The sequence below is a fragment of the Dromaius novaehollandiae genome, chromosome 2, assembly GCF_036370855.1.
Source record: "Dromaius novaehollandiae isolate bDroNov1 chromosome 2, bDroNov1.hap1, whole genome shotgun sequence".
NCBI classification, from domain to species: Eukaryota; Metazoa; Chordata; class Aves; order Casuariiformes; family Dromaiidae; genus Dromaius; species Dromaius novaehollandiae.
In genome coordinates, this window is record NC_088099.1 from 106,704,223 (window position 1) to 106,723,824 (window position 19,602).

The 19,602-nt window shown below is 42.4% G+C and overlaps 1 long non-coding RNA gene across 2 annotated transcripts; it reads left to right on the top strand.

The window, feature by feature from the left end:
* Positions 1-391: 391 nt before the first annotated feature.
* On the top strand, positions 392-9,116 carry LOC112983545 (uncharacterized). Of its 2 annotated transcripts, none has more exons than XR_003259254.2 (3): positions 392-454; positions 5,009-5,163; positions 6,899-9,116. It is a non-coding gene; the product is annotated as an uncharacterized LOC112983545 (long non-coding RNA). The 2 variants fall into 2 exon arrangements; XR_010387868.1 differs by lacking the exon at positions 392-454 and adding an exon at positions 1,347-1,555.
* Positions 9,117-19,602: the final 10,486 nt, after the last annotated feature.

Genomic DNA, 19,602 nt, shown 5'->3' on the forward strand with positions numbered 1-19,602 from the left:
GAAAACAAGCAGCTCCCAGTTCCAGGGCTTTTGGAGGGCGCCACTGCCAGCGGCGGGGACGGCGCGCAGCAGCCTCGGCGTCCGGGGGCAGCGGCGGCCGCGCTCCCCGGGGCCTCCCGCGCCGGGGCCCCGCGGCGGCAGCACGGCGGCAGGGGCGCTGCTGTCCCCACTTCGGCCACAAGATGTCGCCCGCGCTGCTCGGGTGCGCACGGCGACGCTGGGGCGCCCGCGGCCCCTTCCCCCCTCTTCCCTCTTTGATTTTCACATGGCTCTGAAATAATGATAATGAATAATGAAGGCAAAAAAAAAAAAAAAAAAGCAGAAGAAGAAAAGAAAAACACACAACAACCTCCCCCTTTTATTCTATTTTTCATTCTGTTTCCCCCCCCCCCTTGCTCTCACTCTATTTAACCTTCTGCCGGAGCTTTGGGACTGGCTGTGTGCCCTCTGCAAGGTAAAACGGGGGATAAGGGGGGGTGAACCTGGCTTTGGTGCTCGCAGGACAGTCGCGAGGGTGAGAAGGCTCCTTATCTTGCAGGCTGGTTAATAAAGTTTATTCATAACCTTAATCTTAGTTTATTAACTTTAGGTATAACAAGTTGTGCAGTAATTGCGGTTGTTAAGGGAGCACTGGGCATTTTTTTCCTAGAGGGTATCAAATTCTGTGTTATTATTATATATGCACTAAATCTCCATTAAAAGGCTCTCTGTAAATGTTTCAAGGCTATGCCAGATAGAAGGGTACTTCATCTTGGTTTCCAAACGTGGTATTATCTATTTCAAACACCCTGCAATAACAGTCGCCTTATTTGTCTCTCTCCAAAAAATATGGTGGCATAAGAACGGCTTGGTTTTTTGGAAGAAAAAAACGGCATAAATTGAACTTCTGTGACTGTTACATCAGTCATTAGTAAACCTGAGCTGAAACGTGTACTCTATAGAGCCTGGCCACAGTCTTTCACAGTCTAGCAAAACAAGGAAACTACAGGATGGAAACTCACTGAGCCTAACTATTCTGCTTCCTATTATTTTTCTCCTTTCTGTATAAATCACACTCTTTTGAAGCTGCTGCTTTTCTTTCATACTCTCAAAAACCTCATCTTTTAACGTCTTTAAAGCTAATTGTTTCAACGGGACAGACAACTTGTAAAAGACAGCTGCAGTTTATCTGTGTATTGTCTTTCCAGGAATGTTTGTAAGATAAATATACATTTACACAATAGACGTGACTGTTTAAAAGCTGACTAGCAAGGCAATGTTTTTAACAAGATTAGTTAATGGGGTTGTTCAGCACCTGGAAGGAAGCACAAAGCGCTTGCAGGGCAGAATTTCTACGGCAGGGTTTGAAGCCCGTGGCAGGTATTGGAGAGGCTCCCAGTGATTTCAGTAGGCTTTGAATGGAGGACTCGGGGACAGATATACGAAGTTGAAAAGTGCAAGCAGCAGCGCAGAGAAATGAAATGGAGAGCAGCAGGACAGATCCAAGTGAGGACCAGTGATGTGTAAGCTTCAAGAGGTGCTGTTTATGTTTGTGATGAAGGCCTGCGCTATTAAGGTAAAATTTGACAGTGTATTTTAGCAAATATTTTAGAGAAATATATTTGCAGGAAAGATCAGAGATGCTCAAATCTTTGACTATACTGAAGCATCAAGTGAACCTCAGTTTCTTAGGGAGATCTGATAAACTTTAAGTTAAAAAAAAAAAAAAAGAAGACTGGGCAGTATTTTGTGCTGTTTTTGCAATGGCACTAGGAGTAAATGATGTTCTTGTGGAATTTCTGACCTATCTGAACCCAAATCTACCTGAGGCTTATGTGTGTATTTCTGCCCAGTTTTTGGATCATAGAGATTCACAATCCTCTGCAAAAAATCATTCATATTTTTAATTTTAATGATAACTCATCACTAGATGTTTTAGGATCTGATCCCATTACCCTTCTGGCAGTAGTTTCTATTCCTGTTGTTGAGGCCAATGTTCTGCTTGTGCTGTTGAACCCAGTAACATTACTCACTCAAGTAGGACCTAGATATGTGAAACAGTATTGTAAAATGTGGCCCAGAGTCTGTGAATGGAAAACATTAGATCCAATAGGCAGGCTATGTGTCTGGTTTAGCTCTCAACTCCATTAATACGTCCATTACTTAAATGAGTGAGATAACAGGCCTGCCCTAGAGTAACAACTTCCCCACTATCCCATTACATGAGGCCTCAACATCTTGTTATTCCATCCCCATTCAGCAGCCTGTACAGTGTGGGATAAGACTGCCAGTGACATAGCCACAATTTATTTCTGAGGACTAGGATTTTCTAAATGTGTCCACTAGATAGCACAATAAACTTCCTTCTTTTCTTGTTGAAAAACTTTTTCTCCCACCCAAAGAGCCATTAGCCCTTCTGTCTCAGAGTAATGGTGCTTCAGAAAGAGATCAAAGTTTCTCAGATAAGTGTTCTTTTACACAATGTTACTGACACTCCACTTTGTAAACAGACTTCTTTTTTATGGTTAAGAAGGACATATAAACATGCCAAGTGAGATGGATAGACTGTCACTTTTTCTTTTTCTTGTTCTCTTTGTATGTGTGTGTTAACTGCTCAATGAGTATCATGGTTGGGTTGTGCTGATATCATTGAACTTGGTCTGGCTTTTGGGTAAACGGAGGAAGAAAAGAAGAACTGCAAGAATTTCAAGCACAAGTTTCTTACAGGAGTAACTCCACAGCTCTAGTCAGACTTTCTTGCAGCCTTTGTTGGGAAAATACTCACTTGCCCACCTGAAAGAAGATAGAGACTTTAGCACTCAGATCCATGCGTGCCTCCAGTAAGTCTTGATACCTCCCTTTACGGACATGTTAGACCCACTTTAGGACCTAAGTTGGATATTGTAACACCTAAAAATGATGATGCTGCCCCCAGGAAGGTTTCCAGACTGCCTCAGTTCCCTTTAGCTAGAAACAAAGAAATGGTTGAGGCCCCTCCAGAAGCCCCTGGGAAAAGCCTAAGTTCTCTATTAGAGACTATATAGAGAATCTGGACCATGCTGTAAGATGAGTTCAGTATACCTCCATGCTGAATTGAGGCCTAGCTAGAAATAGCCAATAGGAAACCTGAGAGGTGGAGCAAAATGTTCCAGTCTGGTCAGTGTGAATATCTCTGCTGAAAGGTATTGTGCAGGACGTCTTTTATGCAGCTGAAAACCTGAATCTTTGTTTGCATGCTCCCATCCCTTTATATTAGGAAGAGGGGGGCTTGCAAATGTAGAGTCAACTTTTCCAGCTGGAGAAAAGCATGTGCTGTGGCCTCTGCTTGCATCTTGTCATCTAGGGAACTTGCCTTTATTGGTTACTTTTTTCACTCCTGTCTCCCTTTATGACTTTCTCTCAAATGTCTTTCCAATAAGGGTAATCCTTTCCCAGTCCTGTGAGCTCTGCTTCCATCCTCTCCTCTCAAATTGTTCCTAAAAATCCCTTCCTCTGTGAAATGCTTTGAATAACTGTATTCTCTGTCATGCATTACCAAACATCCTATATAAGGTAAAAAACCAGGAAAATAATAGGGAAAAAACCTTCCTCCTTTCGAGTCTCCCAGTGAGTTTGCTGTTGCTCTTCTACCCAAGCTGTAAGTTCCTCAGGGCAAGGACCAGCACTGTGCGACAACCCCACATGACATCATGCTGTGTGACCACCAAGCATATATAAGCGAGGTGCAAAATGTCTGCTTGCGTATTCCATTTCAAGCAGTGGGCCTGAGGTTTCTGGATCTCTGACTTAAGATGGTGATGATAAAGCCCATATTGTCTTCCACATTTCAGAGCTAACTATTTTTTGCACGACAGCCTTTCAAACTAAAGCTGAGTACCTCTGTTCCCAGCTTGAAAACACTCAGTCACGATGCACAATCTCCCTTTGACATGAATGTGCTACAGCTGTACTGATTTGTCATCCCTGAGGATTATTGTTGCTGTAGTGGCACCTAGAAACCTCAGTCATGGATTTGGACCTCAACCTCCTCTACAGTTTGGAAACACAGGCCAAAAAAAAAAAAAAAAAAGAAAGAAAAGAACAGAAAAATAACAGACCAAAAGACATGAGACAGTGAATACAAAAAGGCTGGGGAACCCAAGGTAAAAGAGAGACAGTAACAGGCAGTAGGCGCAGCTCAGCAGTGGCCTAATCACTGTTCTTGGCTTGTAAACATCACAGCAAAGAGAGCCTTAAAGAGAGATTTGAAGGACAGCACTGAAGTGGTTTGCAGACAGCTGTGGGGAATTCCACCCTGAAGGGCCATGCAGGTGTTAATTAAGATGCCTGTTTATAATACATCTTTACTTACTTTTCTGTGTTCTTCAAGGAAAAGATTTGCATATTTCCTTTAAACCAGAGGAACAATGGTGTAACTAGCCTACCTAAAAGCTTCCTACAAATCTGTGTTTTCCATTTTTTTCAACTCCTCTTTTGTATCCACAGGCAAGACCTCAGATCTCATCTTTTAAGTGCTACAGCTGATCCATTAAATAGCTTCTTGTGGATATTTTTTTCAGCTCCAAGGAGTAGAGCTGCTGAGTGAGAAAGGCATAAGCCGGGCTTTCACTGCTGGGACTTCCTCCAGACCAGCTTGCAGTCCTGAGAAAAATGAGTTGGATGGTCTTAGCTCTGTCTCCAATGAGCAGCAGCAGTAGATCACTTTGCAAAAATGAGCCATGTGTAATTTGGCACCATTGACAGAAGACTCACTAGCAGCAGCTCAGGGCCTTGCAGGCTTGAGATAATGTGCTGCTAAAATCACCTCCTGACCCTAACCTGGGAGGTTCCTCCAGGTCACAAGGGAGAAGGCAGTAGTAGGCCACTGTGAGATGCCTTGATAAATGTATAAACCCAGATAAGTCAGCCTGGTACGCCTGCACCAACGCAAGCCACTCTGTTTATCATAGTGAGTGGAATATGTTTCCTGAGTTTTGTTAGAGGACTTGAGACTTCTAATTTAAGCTGCCTCCTCCTTTTTCCCCTCCAGTGCAGCAAACCCACCGTAGTGAACCGGTGGCCCTGACAGAGAGCAGAAGCAGGCTGCATGCATCTCCTTGTGATGGAGCTGGCAGAGAAAATCGGACACTGGGACAAACAACCATAAATCAGGACTGTCCTGATTAAATCAGGCATGGCTGGCAAGTAAGTTATTAGCCGCCTGTGAAACTAATTGTGATACTGATACACTCAATTTTGCTGTGTCTTTCAAACACCGGTTGTGATGGGAAACAGCTGTTAGAACCCGAAAAAAAAAAAGAAAGTGAGGGAGAGGGAGAGAGAGAGAGAGGGAAAAAAAAGAGAGAGTGCTTACGATTCAGAATCATAATAAAGTCTGTCTTCTCTATTCCCTTTCACAAAAGCTCTTAGATTCTTCTATTCTCCTCTAGACAATTACTCCCAGCAGGCAGGGTCACTCAGGATGAGCACACTATTGCATTTAAAGTTCATCTACTGAAGGGGGGGAAAAAGGCAGAGAAAGGAGATTTTTTTTCCCCACATTAATGTGTGAAAAAATGGAAGGTTTAAAATGGGTTAGAAATTCAGGTTAAAGCAAAAAAAAAAAAAAAAAAAAATTGTCACACGACATCAGTAGGAGAAAAGATTTTGTTCAGCGGTATTGTTTGACTGAACACTTCCTTCACAATAACACTAGTGCAGGGATATAAAAGCCGGTGTTTATTTGATGCCTGGTCCAGGCAACTGTTATGAGCAGTTAGCATAGAAAAAAGGGGGATGTTTTGAAATATGTCAAAAAGAGAAAGAGCCTGATCCTACTCTTGTGGAATTTGCTGGTAAGACTTCTTCTGCCTTCAACATCAGCTTCAAATTCTATGGTTCGCTGGCCCCGGGCTGCTCCGGCGAAATCAGTGGTGCTACACCCTGTGCAGGCTGCTGTAAAAAAGAGTAAAATTTGGCCAGCTAAAATCTATTGCTGTCAGGAGTTTGCTTCACTCAAATCCAGTCCAGGTAGTTAGTAGTGCTGCAGTAGTTGTGATGGCTTATGGATAGAAGCCGAGCAAGGTTTGTAGGGAGCTACTTATTGGACTAAGTAATATAGCTGAAAAAGCCAGACAAGATTTTGAGTACACAAGTCCTTCTGCAGGTCTGAAAAAGAAGCAGCAAAACCTAGCTTGAAATATGTTGTTCCTATTTCAGTCTTGAAGAAGGGCTTTTGAATCCAAAAGCTTGCCTTTTTTTCCCCCAGAACTACTTAGGCTAATAAAACCTATGACCGCTCTTTGTACACTAGTCATTGTCAGGATAACTATGCATATCTGAAAAGTCTACCACTGTGTGGGTCAGAACATAAGTGATATAGGAACTACGTGGAGTTTAGAAGATGCTTTCTCATGGGCAAATTTACTCTTGGTGATTTTGTGCCTTCTGCTGAAATATCTGCAATAGGCCACCTTTGAAGGTTAGACTTTTTAGCTCTTGGTTTGATCCCCCAGTGCTCTATGCCCCACCAACTTTAACTTTTTGCCACTTTTTTTTCCTCATTTTGTATCTTTCCACTCTTTCTTTCTATTGCTGTCTTTTTTTTTTTTTTTAAGTTATGTTTTAGCAATGAGGGTGGAGAGAAAAGGAAATGCATTAGCTAATAACAATATGACTGCACCACAAGTTTGGGAGAGATGGAAGGAAAAACAAATCACTCATGTTTCAAGAATCTTACCCCATCCTCTCAGCTTCCACAGTAATATTTCTGGCTTCCTGTTTGTAAACCAGAAATGTTTATTTACAATGTCTTTCAAGACAGCTTTTCAATTTATAATGCTCGTGTCATTACATAATGGATCATAAATGATGTTGGCTGTTGTAGGAAAACAGAAAGTCATCAAATATTTTCTTGTTTTTTGTTTGCCTTTTGTGGCAGGATTCAGAGCCAGCTACAGTTGGGAAGTCTGAAGGAAAGTCATCGTCTTTCCAGTAATTCCAGCTCCAGTTTGTTCGGTCTGTCAGGAAAGCTCCTGACAGATGCGTGAGGTGATCCTGACACTAAAATTTTGGTTGTATTATTGCACAGTGGCCCTGCTGTTTCATGCATTCTCTCGGCTGTTTGTCTGGAGAGAGTCAGGCAAAGGCTTGTTTCTGCATGGTTTTCTGAACAGAAGGGGAGCAGTACACTACGTATACGCAAATCCATATCATGAGCATTTATTGTTTACATATAAAAAATTCAAGCATAAGGCTTTGAGCTGAGCCAGAAGGGTATCAAACCCTGAGAGTTTCTACTACAACCCTGAAAGGCTGCAGCAAAGGTTAGTGCAGGTTTTCAGGGAATTTTCTAATCTGAATTGCAGCAGTGGGGCATATAAGAGTGTTATTTTCTCCAGTGTTGAGATGCACAGCTGTGTGGTCTGTGGTCTCCTGCTCCTATAACTAAAATGGAGACCAGTAAGGGGTGCATAACATTCCAAGAAAGCGTGGTCTTTATTTCTGACTTAAACTGAGACCCGGCTGTCATAGACTTTGAGTTCTGATGGACTCCCTTGCCCTCTTCTAGTAGGGGGTTCATTCGGCAATATTACAAATTGTCCCCGTCTCAAAAATCAGGGAGGATGAACAAACAGAGCATCTGTTAATCCAAGATACTGGTTTGAAATTTTGCTCCTGCTTGCACTGCTATATATTGGGTAAATTTCCCCTGAAGCTGATGGTGAAGCTGCTATTCTTACATCTGAACAAATCAATTCCTAGCTCTAAAAATAAGTGAATTAGAAAAGAGGTAAAGCTGCCATTTATAAAATAAATGTGTTTATTTGGTAAACATTGTATCCTGTATATAAACTTCATCAATATTAGATCTACCAAAATTCTTCTTAATCTCGTTAGGGAAAAGGCAAAAGGATTTTGCATACTTTTACTAAGTCAGGAGACCTTTTTTTTTCTCTTGGTCAGAATCATGGCAAATTATTCATTATCAGAATCAATGACAAAAGGCAAAATACGTCTGTTCCAAACACACCCCTAGAACTTCCACTTTCTTGATTTGGGATTGTTTTAAAGCAATTGTTCCCAAGCCCAGCTATATGGTATGCATTCAGTAGCTCTCCAAAGCACTGTCAGGACACTGATAGGCATTTCTGGATTGCCTGAAATAGATGGGCCACACGGATCACTCGTGTAATTCCATTAACGCCAGAGGAGTTGCATCTTGCACACGTGCCACCTGGTGAGCTTATGGGTACCTCCGCAGGAGAAATAGGGTTTCATGCCTAATTTTTATGGCCACCACAGATTATTTGCTATGATCTTCTGGCATTAATGCGCAGCAGGATGTCAGCGAGCACTCAATACAGTTTCCAGCCACACACTAGGAATTACTGGGCTAATCGAGCATCTTTTTTAGTGAATCCCATAGACCAAAGGGTTTATCTTCCCCTCCAAGGAAATATACAGCTGTCACAAGTAATATCACTGCAAAAGTTTTCAGTTACGTTGCAAGGTCAAATTATCTACATCTTTCATTATCTAGGTGAATGATGAAAAGTTGTTGAGGTCTATCCAAAGTGAGGCCCCAATTTAGCAAGGTGGTTAAGCAGGTACCTGACTTTGCTGGGACTGTCCGTGTACATCAGGCCAGCTGTGTGTTTTAGCAAGCTGCTGAATTAAGAGCTAAATCTCAAGAAGTCTTCTTGAATGCTGTCTTGGAAACTAGATACACGTGTGCAACTGGAAATCGTAAGTTATATTATTATGAAAAGGGGGGAGGGGCTTGAAGAGAGAAAAAAATGTATGGAAGAGCAGGAGCAAGTGCCCTTCTGTAGTGTACCATGTATTTTGCATGCATGCATTGTATTTGTGTATATTTTAAAGACACCTTTAGAAAGTACATTACATGAAACCATCGGTCATTCTTTACACTGGATTTTTATTTCATAACTCTACTATTGTATTAGCAAAAACCCCATAATCTAAAAGTACCGGCACTGCTGCAAGTTCCAAACAGTTCTTATTTCGGGATCCTGGCATGTGCATGTAAAACATTTAAATACTTATTGGTGGATAAGAAAATCAATTTACTTGTAAGGTGACTAAGTAACAACATGTATTAGAATTGATGTTACAATTAGGAAAAAAAGAAATAAATTGTTTTTCTGCTCATTAATATTTGGATAAATATTTATGAATGTATAAGACAAGGAACTAGTGCCAACACTAGATCTTTATTATGCCAGGCATAGGAATAATTCAAGCATTTAGGCAATTGCAGGTTGAACTTAGCCCCAGTGGCTGTTCAGTTGAATTTGATCTTGCCTTAGAAACATTTTCCTTCTGAGGCAGATCAGATTATGTGGTTTCTGTGTGTTTTTTTTTAGTTTAGGAATCATTTAAGAAAAGGAGTAAGATCATCTGTAGGTAGTGGGCTTCTGACAACTAGCTGCATTTGTCTGGATAAACATCTGGCAGGCACAGTGATGGGCAAAGCAGCAATGAGGGGCGAAGGAGCGTGGCAGAGATGGCCAGGGAGGTGAGGCCTGGGAGGGTCTGGCAGCTCTAAGGGGAGTGGAGAGCAGACACAACCCCTTTGCTCAAGTGTGAAGACCCCCTTGGGCCTTGGGCTATGGTGATGGAGGAGGAGAAGAAGGGGGAGCGGGAGGAGAGCTGCTCCAGGGTATGCATCTCTCCTGGGTTGGGGAGAAAACAGCAGCAGCAAGGGGTGGAGGTGAAGGAGGGGCTTGGCCACCCAGCTGCCTGTATGCCAGGGAGTCTCCTGACACATTTTGCCAAAAATGTCCCCAAACCCTTGAAGGCATGTGTTGCCTGCAGTGCCATGCATGTGCCATGCAGACCGTTAGTCAGCCAGAAGGGATATGTGAGGCTGTGGCTTTCAGGTTTAGCCAAATGAACCTTTTCAGCCTGGAAACAGAGGCAGGAACTTCCTCAGGATGGGCTTTCTGCTGAGGCTTCAGTTTTTTAGCTGTGGTTCTCACTGAAGCCATCAAACACAGGCACCTAAGTGCATGTGGTGCACGTGAGAGCTGCTGCCTCCCTTGGCGCACAAGCCTACTCTTCCTTTGGGAGTTTGCCTATTGCTGCGTTCATTTTACTGTAGAGGGCAAATCCTGCTCAGCCCCCGCTTTACACAGGGCAATCGGTGATTGCACCATCTGGCAAGGCGGCTTTTGTAGATCCTGAAGGGAGGCGAGGGCATTTCCTTTGCTCCGTGGGGCCTGGTTTTGCAGAGCTATGCTAGGTGGTGGGGGATGGAGGGGAGAGGGGTTTGCTGAGTAGGATGGAGAGAGCAAAGGGCAGGATCAGGCCATTAACCTGACTCCTACCAGCTCTTGCTCTCTCAGAGGGCCTCAGCTTGGCTCCTAGGCAGAGCCGGGGACAAATCCTGCCACCTTCACCTCCAGCATGCCTGGGACAACTCCAGCACGAGGTGCTGGCACAGATGCTGCCAGGACGAAAACACTGGCCTCGCAGTCATGCTCAACGGCACGCCTGACACCCTTCCTCGGGAGCCTGCTGCTTGGCATTGGCAGAGGCAGGACCAGGGCTAGAAAGAACTGCAGTCTGATCTGGTGCAGCCATTTCTGTGTTCTTTCTGGATAAGTGGAGTCCAAGTTCCGCTTTTTCTTAAAAAAAAAGGCTTCATTAGTTTAAAACGATTTTTTTAAACCTCATCTTCAGTTCACATTGTGGAATAGAACAATAGGTATTTTGGAACCCGAGGAAAAAATAGCTCACTAATGTGGCTCAAAATGTAATTTTGTAGGTGCACACATCAATAATGTAACTGCCATTTCATACGGATATTACGCAGGCAGCCTTAATACGCATGCATGGCATCTGGATTGACAAGACAGACCATGATGGCTCCAAAGGGTCAATAAAACATGCACCATGAAGGATTTACACAATAGACAGTAATGGCTTCTTTGGAGCTGTTACGGTCTATTGGGTCAATAATAATCCACTTTTTAAAGAGTGCCAAAATATGAATTTACACAACAGGCCATAATGGCTCCTGATCTATCAGATAAATGATATGAATTATCAGCATTAGTGCCCACACTGCAATGCACGTTTACCTATTAGAGTGGATAGAATAAATAGTAGGTGCTTCAAAATATGCGTTTATATTCAGAAGACTGATTTCTAAAAATATCTGGGAAAAAAAAGGAGAGAAAAGCCCAAACTATCATCATTGAACCTGTGAAATAAGTCAGTGTGGATGAGGAAATTTAAATTTGAGACTGTCTCTAGGAGGCTGTTGTGAGTTTTCATTTTACATTACTGTTAATTAAATATCACAACAGCGTATACAATGAATTTTTAACCTTTTGTTTATTTTTCTAGCAAACTTAGCTCCCTGCTCTGTGAACATTTTCCCATCTGAGTAGCCCTTTCTGTGCTATTACATCCATTCTCTTTCATTAAGAACCGGTTGCCTGAGTAATGGTTTGCAGGATCCAGATTGCATGTTACACAAACAGGCTCGGTCTGAAAATATACATTCAAGACCAAAAATCAGTTTAAGTAATATAATAACTGTTTGCAGCCACCTATCCACCTATATCAAGAAAGAGAAAAGTCCTTTTCTACACTATTTCATCTGTGCAAACAAGATACAAACCCTGAACTGGTATTTGCCAGCAGATGGTGACATACAGCAACAAGCTCCAATGGCAGCAACATTCTCCTGCAAACTTGGAGAAAATCCAGGCTTCAGGAAAATGAAATATTCCTTCAGTTTGGGAAGAAATAATGATGAATGTCCATCAGCAACACATACGATGATTTAGTCTCATTGCATGGCAAGAAGAAGTATGTTCAGTCCACAGCAGGTCAAAAGTTTTCCTTGCTGTTTCTCTGTGTTTCCTTCTTGTTATTATAAAACACTTGGCTTGACTGTGAAATATACTTTTAATTAAAAGATAGGAAAATCATAGTAAGACAGCAGCAGCAGAGAGCTGTTAGAAAGCCTGCTGTCTAAGCTCTCATAATAAACATAACACGAAGGATAGGTTCACACAAAAACCAAAGTGTTGCAGTGAAAATGTGTATAAACCAACTTATCCAAGTCCTCTCAAAGAAAAGTGTGAATAGCTGCTTTTTGGTTGTTACTTTTTGTTGTGATTTCCTCACGCTTTTTCAAACCTCATGCTCTTTTTTTTTTTTTTTTTTTTTTTTTTTTTTTCTTCTGTCCTGTCTTACAGCCAGGTGCACTTGTTTGAGAGACCTACTGCTCTTACAAAATAATGCCTTTCAGTTTTCATATGTTAGTGGGCAAATAGTTCTCCCATAATATACAAAAAAGAATTAAAAAAGAATCCTGGCAGGATCTGTCACGTTTGGTTTCTATTCCGCTGTAGTTTCTAGGCCCTTAAATTCCCTGAATTTTGTACATACATTCTGTGTACATGTTACTCCTACCTTAGAAAACGTGCTCTTTAGAAGAAATTTGGGTGTCTGCAGCATCTGAAGTGTGATAATACAGTAAAATACAAGTCTTGTCTTGCTTAGCAGGGAGCTGAGAAAAGAATGAAAATTTAAAAATACTGAGGTTTTTTTTCCCCTTTGCAGTGTCTGTTTCCTGCAAGTATCTACCATCTACAACACTGACTGGTTTATCAGGCAGGAGGTATCTCTATCAGTCTATCTTGAATTGTCATCCAACAGGAGATTAAACGCTGCTTGCCTCCTTCTTGTGATTTTCAGTCTTGACATCACAAAGTTTTCAATCAAATTTCAGCAGTGTACATTTAGCTTAGAGAGCTCGGAGTACTTATCTTCCTAAAGCAGGTGATTTAGACCATGTTTACCTTGTACAGTTCCAAGATATCTCTCAGCAAACCTGTCCGCGTTTTAGGCCTTGAAATGCTTCCCAAGTTCTTTTTTCTTTTCTCTGTCTCCTTTTCTCTCTCTCTACATAACCATGCTACTGGCCAAACAAAAACAACAATAACAACACAGATTTTGACTAACGGACAAGTGCCAGTTTGCAGAAGAGTTATATCAATGCAGCAACCTTGTATTGTTTGCCTCTTAGACAAAAGCCACCTAACTGCTTGCAGCATTGTTCTAAATAGCTTCCTCATCAGTAATCTTTTCAATGCACTTATCACAGTTGTGATTTCAGCCCATGAATCAGCTCAGGCATGAGGAGGATGTCAGCTGTGCACATTTCTTGCTTTGCATCGGATACCTGAGGAAGTTGTGGGCTGTTAGGTAGCCTGTAAAATAAACTACAGCTCCATTTGTAAGGAATTTGGTGTGAGCAAGTTGATGCTGAAAAAAGGAGTTCCTTGCCAATTAGCATATTTTCCACATAGGATTTTGATAAACAGACTAACTGGAATTTGAATAAACATAAACTTGAGACCAGAAAATGCTGGAAAGGCAATTCAGAGTGATCACAAAAAGCAGACTGGAATTTTGTGGCGTGTTCTCCATGCAAAATAATTAGAATATAATACAAGCAAAAGTGATTCTGCCAAGGTAAATGAATGGTGGAATTGGGAATTATAATTAGAGAGTCCTAATTAGTTTCTCACCACCAGATACTTTGAACAAACTTGTGTACAGTAGGCAGGGAGAGAGATCCAGTGGCAAGTTTTGTACCTGCATTCTGGCCTCTTATCACTGGACAAAAAGATTGCAGAAGGGTAAAATGGCTTTATAGACCGTGGTCCTTGATGGAAGAATAACCCATTTGCACATACAGTATGAGATGGCCAAAAGCTGCCTTTTGAGGACTCCCTCCTCAGCGGGAGAGAGGAGGTATGTACTGGCTTTTTGGGACGGGGCTGCTCAGTGAGGTGCCCCAAGGACTCCCGACGATGCTGTGAACTCAGGCTGGTGATGTGGGCTGCTGTTTGTGATGGGTGCTCTCTGCAGCAGGGCACAATCTGGCTCCATCTGAGCTCTGCGCTCTCCAAGGCACCGAAGTGCCTCACTCTAGAGATGGGCTGGGTAAGAGAAAAGTGATTCTCAGACACTTTTATCACAAACAGGACTGAAATTCATTTAGTCCTGCTCTGCTACTTACTGCAGAAGACCTGAGAGGCTGTTACAGTAACTTGATGCCAGCTGGGAAGAGGCAAACACCTCCCAAGTCAGTGCTTTGGCCACCAGCCTGATGACAACAGAGGGTTCCCATCAGGCAAGGGAAATCTTCCAGAGGGTGATACCCACCAGAGTGCGTCTGCTTCACACTGTCAGAGCAGCACAAAGGAGAGTTAAGTGACAGGCGAGTTGGCCCAGCTGCTTGTTCATGAATGTCTGAGATTCTCACTTGGTGTAAATGGCAACTATATGAGCACATCAAAGAGGAAAACACCCTGAAGATTAAAAGTCAGTGCCTGGATATTTTTAAAATCATGAATTTTGCTCAATCTAATTAACTTCCTGCACATGCAAAGTGGAAAGTAGACCAAAGTGGTAGGAGTGAAACACAATTGCTTTGTTGTTGAATGTCGAAACGACTTATTGTTTTGTTTTTCCTCTTTTGCTCACACGTTGTGTTTCTTTCTTCCCTTTCCACTAGCCCAAGTAAGCAAAAATGTTTGGGGCCAGGATGTGTGTGTGGGAGGATTATGGCATGGTCCCAAGCAGGCAGAATGCAGGCTGGACAGCACCTTGCCCAGGAATATCCCATCAGCGGGTGCCCATGGATGGGCTGAGTGTTAAATAAAATCACAGCTCAACCTGTTCCTGAAGTGCCTTCAGCTCTATCACAAGTGCAAGGTATGAGTTAATACACAAGAGGTGAATAAATGTAACTTTTAGAAGTACTACCCTCTCCTTACTAAAAGCTGCTCCTTACCAAACTGAAGTCCTGCAGGCAGCCATTATAATCATAGAGTTTGAAAAGCAGTGCTGACATTTTGGGGTTCAAAACAACAAAAATATAAGATCCTGGCAGAGTAAAACCCATTCTTTACCACCTGGTGCTATGACTTGACAGTGTTGCAAAAGCAGGGGTACTTTGAGCCCAGGGGCAGCAGATCTACTTGCTTGCTAGGAGCAGGATGGATGGGACATCCATGTCCCTGATGGACATTTCCGAGGGTCAGGTGGAAGCTCAGCAAGGCCTTGATCACAGAAATCCCTTTTCCTAGAAGTGCCTACAGTCCAGAGGAGACTGGGAAGAGGCTTTCTTGAGGTGAAAGGTCCAGCCTGATGAGCAGAATCTGGATTTGCTTGCACTGCCTTGAGCTGCTTAGCTTCACTTTAATTTTAGTTTCAGATGTATGAATGTATACATGTGAAACCTATTCTCTGTATTTCAACCCAGCTACTTTTATGTCTATATTCGAACCGGGTTGCCTTAAGTGTCCTGGCTCTAAGCCTTACCTTGTCATCAGCCTTGAGATATAAGGTTCCCTTTAAGCCTTTTTTATCTTTAGTCCATACAGTTGCAGTACCCCTGCAGACACTATTCTTCCAGTGGGACTTGCAGAGTTTGCTATCCCATTACTGACTGGGATAATCTTCTGATTCCTAGGTAAGGCATGTCCATAGATGTGTACTCAGTTATCTTGCTGAAACACTTATCTGTAAGGCTACTTCAGTCGTGGGCCAGTTTTAAGGCTATGGTTAAGGCTACTGAATACCTCCTGTTATTATAATGAGTTTTCAGTTGCTAAGCTTTAACATCTTGGGCTGAACATTTTTAAACAGGTGTTTGTCTCAGGCTGGAATTTTAGGAGAGAAAAGTCATAAAAATGGTTCTGGTACAGATAAAGTGGGAAGGTAATACTGCTAGAGATTAAAACCCATGTGAAAATCTGCCCATACCTCTTTGGGCTCTGATCCCTTGTAAGAACATTTCTACACATGTTTAACAGTTACTTTCAAGTTTGGCAGCAGGCTTCCTGGGCAGAGTAGGACTTTCTTTAAGTTGCTTGTGGCCACTATGGACATAGCAATGTATCTGTGGTTATAATCTGTGGTTTGCATAGATATGCTTCAGCCACAGGGTAGAGAATGAGGAGTGAGGATGAGAGTGGGTAGAGGGGACATGGGGGCAGGAACAAGATGTGCAGAAGCAGCAGCTGCAGGAGGGTAGGGAGGGAGGCAGAGGAAGTGCCGAGGCCCTGGGAATGGCAGACAGAGGGTTGGGAGTTGTGATGAAGAGAGAATAGCTAGTGGGAGCCAGGATAGTTCTGCTAGTGGACTGGCATGAAAGAAAAAGGTGACAGATATCAGGAAGGGAATAGTAGTAGGGATTCAGCTATTCAGCTATTCAACTATATAGATGAAAGAGTCAAATTAAAACACACTTGGACATACTTGAGTGCTGGCTTTGCAACCGTGACTTCTTTTAGTATATGTGTATGTGTATGGATGGGAGGAAGAGAAACAGCAATTGTTATGTAGGTTGGTATTCTGGCATTTAACGTATCACTGGCATAAGTGAGTATTGTATATGAAATGCCTTTAATATGCTTAGGCTGGGATATGCAGTCATTAGCTTTCGTTAAAATGGGGTCTGAGAACAAAAAAGTTTAAGGAATCAGTGATTTGGGCTACTGCATTTTCTGCTTGTTCTCTGCACTAAAGTAAACAGGACATTTCTTCTATAAACAGAGATTTTTGTGGTTTCAAAGTTAGCTCTCTCGGTAGCACTTTTACTTAGGCTCCTGAGCTCAAACTCTGGAAAGCCCAAGATAATTCCCATTTTGGTCTGATCAAAATAATAACAACGACATTCTCCTGGTACCCTCTGCACTAAGTGTATTGAACAGCTGCGGGATGCAGAGGCAGAACCAATTCACTGGAATTACAAATCCTCAGCTCAGATGCAAGCCCCAAAGAGAAACACTGAGAGAGGTGCAAGCGGCTGGGAAGGAAGGAGCGAGGGAGGGAGGGAGGGAGGGAATGAACCCTAACCTGCAAAGCCTGCAGTAAGTACCACTCATTTTTAGAAGCTTTTCTAAATCTTGAATCAAAGCAACATATTTTACAGTGTATGTTTTGTTAGCGTTGATTCCTGCACTCAGCTCTTCTGGTGCTTCAGAAAATGTGTTTGAACGTGGCTGAGGTATTTCAGTTTGACAAATCAACTAAGCTGTGGTTACTTTCTCAGTATGTTTTGTGTCATGGTGCTAATTTCCCATTCACTTGATTGGGATGCAATGATTTCACGGCAATGTCAGTGCGGGTCTATGGAAAAGACATTATGGTGTCAAAATGAAATGAAACAATGTTAATTTGTCTATGGAAACTGTGTTACACTGCCAAATTGAAACATAACCCTCAACTCAGCCACCTTGAGACTTGGCGCTGCAGCGCTATTGAAGGACCCCACAACACTGGGTGATTTTACAACAGTGCCCTGGGAAACTACAAATCTGGATTAAATATTAGAAGAGGTAAGACTGTTTGTTTTGTTCTGTGAAATCACAACTGTATAACATTTCCTAGTGTTATAGGGACCTTTCACATGTGCTGCAATACCTAAAGCCCAGGAAGAGGGTGGGAATTGAGGAGGGAAAAAAGCACTTTGGCAGCCTTTACTCAGATTTCTTTTGGCTTCCATTGGCTCTCAGCACATCTCATTCTTAGCATTATATTAATGGATCTTTTTAGGTGAGAAACGTTATTAGATTTTGCAGTGTTCACAGCACCTAACCAACATCTGGGACACTGGAGCTCAAATTAAGCAGTGTTCTAAATCCAATTTGGATTTTAATTCCACTAGGATGTAGCAGTTCTAGTAAAAGAAGAACGTGAACATAAACCAGAATCCAAAGTGTGGGGAATACAGTAATGCAAAAGAATGCTAAGCAAGCCGAAATCAAAACACAAGTGCTGAAGGAAGGAAGAGGAAATATATGAAGGGATATACAGAAATACAAATACGAATTTTCTCTGTTGTTAGTGGTCTATGTAGTTACAGAATCTACTTATCAATCATAGTTTGTCTTTCATTTTGCTTTATGTTCCTGGACAGTATGACCATCTTTGAAAAAGAGCGCTGTCTGATCTCTTGCCCTGTGGCTAGCATCAGCAGATGTTCTTTTGTTCTCCTTTCCATAGTCAGTGTCCCTCACCTTCCAAAGCCCAAGCGCATTCCCGGAAACTGGCAGGTGTTTCTCCGTTTCACTGCAAAGAGATGGATTTAGGCAAAATGTGACCTGAAACCTTCAAAGTGGAGGGGCCTCCCAGAATACTCACAAAACGGGTGGGAGGCAAGTCTGTCATAACATCTGTACTTCTGGGAATATTAGCAAATCACATACAGATGTCAAAGAGAAAAAGGCTTGTCCAATCCACCAGGCATTTTCCTGGGACTTTAGCACCCTCTTTCACTGCAGGTGAATTTCCTGGGTGATCCTGACTACTGAGCTTCTATATGATTTTTTCCTTATTTGTGAAATGGAGGTAATGGAAATGGAGCTTCCCCGCCCCTTATAGAGATATGAGGAAAAAATAAATGAAAGGTTTTGTAATGTCTGCACGATACTATAAAGATGGTCATGTGGTACATATGGCATCAGGAGCTGGTGAGGGAGGAAAAACTAATTACATGAGTACTGTAGCTTAAGAAAGCCGATCCTTTCTTTGTGTGTGCCTCACTGGGCATTAAAATCTGTCACTGTTTAATGAAAACAATAAAGCCATCCAATCTTATTGATGGCTATGCACATTTCTTGGTCACGAGGATCTCTCCTCTTGTGTATTTTAATGACAAGAATGTCTCTGGTCTGTGCACAACATTTCTAAATGTCCACTGAATCCCCAGAGCTAAAGGTCTTCCTGTGAGTCTTATCACTGCATCACTCTTACAGTGAGAGTGGTGCACATTTCTTTTCTTTGTAAAGCTCCTTCTGCCTTTCCTTCCTTCCTCAGGTGGGAAATGTGCATTGTTGAAACCAGTGGATGCAGTCCTGGTTGTCATCTCCTGAGAGCAGCAAAGCCCTCTTGCCAGCTTGTCAGACAGGGAGGAGGAGCATATGGGGGTTAGAGTTTACATACATATTTAACTATCAGTTGGCTTGTATTGACTTTCATTCACCAGAGGATGACCAGGTTTGCTGCCCCAGGAGAGGAAGGCACAAGGATCTTCCCTCACACACATCCTGCAGATCCCCTGCGCTCCCCAAGTGGTGCCCATCAAATCAGTGTGGAGATGTAATGTCTCCATGAGCCTCAGACATGCTGCTCCAGGCATCACTCTTCTCAGAGATCCCTCAGGCTCTCTGAATGCACAGGAGGAAGCTCTGGGCTCTTCTGGCACCATTTACATACTATTTTGAAGTCACTTATGTTGTACTAGTTACAGTTGTTGAGATGTGCAGCCCATTGCTGAAATGTGCAATCCAATTTCAAATTTACAGGGAATAACTCCAAAATGGAATATTGCAGACCTCCCAGTTTGCTGCAAACAGCTAAAACAAGTCTTGGATAGAAATTTTAATGAAATACCCTACTGTAAGGCCAAAGATTAAAATAAAGAAAGCATTTGTGCTACATGAGGAAAGCAACTTATTCTAGGCAGATTCTATTCAATATGGTAAGATTCTCATTATTAAAGCTTATTACTAAAAGAAAGAAAAAACATCTTTTTTTCCAGGATTCTTTCTCTCTCTCTCATACACACACGCACGTGTGTGCGTGCGC